Raw genomic sequence first — 2,944 nt, forward strand, 5'->3', positions numbered from 1 at the left:
TAAGGAAAGGCTATTTTTTTTTCCCCTTACCAAACTGAAAGTATGGGTACTTCAGTCACTACCATCAACTCTGGTGGTAGTGTGTGTGAGTCGCTCAGTTGTGTCCCACTCTTTGAGATCCCATGGACTGTAGCCCTCCAGGCTCCTCTGTCCATGGAATTCTCCAGGCAAGCACATTGGAGTGGGTAGCCTTTCCCTTCTCCAGGGAATCTTCCCAACCCAGGGATGAAATCTGGATCTCTGGTATTGCTGGCAGATTATCACCTGATCCACTTGACTGGGGTGGAGAGGGAGCCAAATGAGAAACAGCATTATGATCCCAAGGAGCCAATCACTTTAGATACTGTCACTGTCCTCCTTGCTATGATTCAGGTATGCTGTCCACTTTTATTTTCCCCAAACAAGTCAGCCTGTAACTTTCTTCATATAACAAGCCTTCAGCAAATGCACAACTAGGCTAGGGAAAAAGAAAACTGAAAATATTTTACACATCAATGTAAGTATTATTTATGTACAAGGGGGAAGATTGCTATGCAGGCACCCACGGTTTCCAAGCTATGTCTTCACTCATCATCAGCTCAGTCTAGAATTTACTTTTGAAGCATTTAATGAAAGATCTTTGGTGTGAAGGGCTCTGTGTTGTATGGAACTTGAAAACCCTGGGACTTACCGAGTCAACGTCTATGAAATTCACAAGGATTTCAGACTCATGAGAAAAAGTGAATGAAAACAGTTCAAGGGTTGTTAAGGAGAATCAGTTTACAGACTCGAAGGAACATAACCTTGTCTTAATCAGGGAAGGGGAGTACTGGTGGTAATTAATTTCTGGATTTATCCTTCTAGCTGGATCAAATAGGAAGAGAATCATTCAGGGTTATGACAAAAGGATGGATACAAACCATGTCAGGAAGAAAGACTGGATTAAGTGATGGGCGAAATGAAAAATAAAGATCCACTAAGAGGCTTTCCCCACACACCAAGGGCAATAAGATTTTTCACAATTTCTAAATACTCTGGTTTCATTTATAAAATGGGATTAACCCATATCAATATTGGCTTCCCCAGTGGTTCAGCAGTAAAAAATTTGCCTGCAATGCAGTAGACAGAGGAGATGCGGGATCAGTCCCTGGGTCGGGAAGATCCCCTGGAGGAAGAAATGGCAAATCACTTCAGTATTCTTTTGCCTCGAGAATTCCATTCTGAGGAGCCTGGAGAGTACGCACGCATACGCGCGCCACGCACACGCACACGCACACGGAAATGGCAAAACACTTCAGTATTCTTGCCTCTAGATTTCCATTCTGAAGAGCCTCGAGAGTGCGCGCGCGCACGCACACACACACACACACACACGGAAATGGCAAATCACTTCAGTATTCTTGCCTCTAGATTTCCATTCTGAAGAGCCTCGAGAGTGCGCGCGCGCGCACACACACACACACACACACACGGAAATGGCAAATCACTTCAGTATTCTTGCCTCGAGAATTCCGTACACTGGAATGGGCTGCCCCGCCCTCCTCCAGGGGATCTTCCCGACCCAGGGATCGAACTCGCGTCTATTACGTCTTCTGCATTGGTGGGTGGGTTCTTTACCACTAGAGCCACCTGGGAAGCCCAGAATACTCTAGTTAGAATTCTAGAGTCCAGCATTTATAGTGGTAATAAATGTAAACTAATATGAAGACTTTATACAGGACACTACAATTGATAGTATTCTGGAAATATATGTTCTTTAATGAAAAACTCCCATCTTAGGAAACACTTGCTAATGAGATGGTACATAACATCTACTTTGCAAATCCAGACCAAATCTACTGTCTCATTTAATCAATGTACTTTTTTTTTTTTTACAAGCTAAGTTTATGTACTTTTTTGGCGCTAACCACAGTTTTTTAAAAGTACATTTTCAGGGGTGTTTCCGTTCCAACTTAACCAAGTTTTCAATTCCTAAGCAAACTTCCGGTTGAAGGTAGGATTAGTCCTCTAAGACTGCCACACCCAAAATGTCCTCAGCACTTGACAAAGGCAATTCGTTGTCCAGGTTCACTAGCCAGAAAAGCCTCACTTTTTAAAGTTTTTCTGGCTAGGTTTTCATCAAAGGCCTTCCAGAACCATGAAACAAATAGTAGTAATTTTAAGAATCACTCATTTTCTCCACCTTTAGATGTACAACTTTCTGCACTGAAGTTAAAATCTCAACTGAACGCTTATTTCTGTTTCAAAGTTCTGTAAAGAAATGATACAGTCTTTGATAAATCAATTCAGCTACTTTGAAAGTAAACACTTTGAGAAACGGACTTAACTCGGAGGCTCCGCCCCAGAGTAACAGTTTTTTGGGAGTTTTCCTGAAGCCTCAAACTAAACCCCAAACTCCTGTTTGTCCAACTATCACTTAAAAATCAAAACATTCCAACTACAAAAGTGTATACTAAACTGAAGTTGCTAATCTGAGGTGGTTATTCCCACTAAACGTAGCCACACAGCTGCAATAACAGCTGCAGCGGGCGGGCGTCCGGGGACCGCACCAAGCTAGAGTTTTTGCGCAAACTCTCTGGAATCGGGCAAGTTTACGTTAGAAATTAAACTTAGTCCCAGCGTCAGCTCCGCGGGGCTCGGGTTTCGCAGGCCGGCTGCCGCCCAAGCTCGCGGCGCCAGCAGGCTAAACCACACTTCCCGAGCTCCAAGTTTGGGCAAAAGAGTGAAGCTGGCGTCCGGGCCGCTTCCGCCTTCGGCGCCGGAGCGGCCCGTGGGCTCGAAACCCAGAACTCGCACGCACACCTGCCCAGGTGCGCCCCCGGGAGCGCTGCTGACCACCCCGCCAACCCCAGCCGCCCCGTGGGGATGCACCTCGGACAAGCCTCCCGCGGCCGACCGCGAGCATTACTCACCCTAACTCAGCCGCGAGAATCAGAGAGTTTCAGGAACCTTCTCGCTGCCTCAG

At 45.7% G+C, this 2,944-nt stretch overlaps 1 protein-coding gene across 1 annotated transcript in view; it reads right to left on the reverse strand.

Moving 5' to 3' along the window:
* The window catches only part of LOC104983288 (myosin regulatory light polypeptide 9), a 9,661-nt gene extending 6,717 nt beyond the window's left edge, over nucleotides 1–2,944 (reverse strand). Inside the window, exon 1 of the mRNA XM_010832715.1 lies at nucleotides 2,892–2,944. The gene's annotated coding sequence lies outside the window, so the exon portion shown is untranslated. The remainder of the gene's footprint in view (nucleotides 1–2,891) is intronic.

This window comes from Bison bison, unplaced genomic scaffold, assembly GCF_000754665.1.
Source record: "Bison bison bison isolate TAMUID 2011002044 unplaced genomic scaffold, Bison_UMD1.0 scf7180017862158, whole genome shotgun sequence".
Classification (NCBI taxonomy): Eukaryota; Metazoa; Chordata; class Mammalia; order Artiodactyla; family Bovidae; genus Bison; species Bison bison.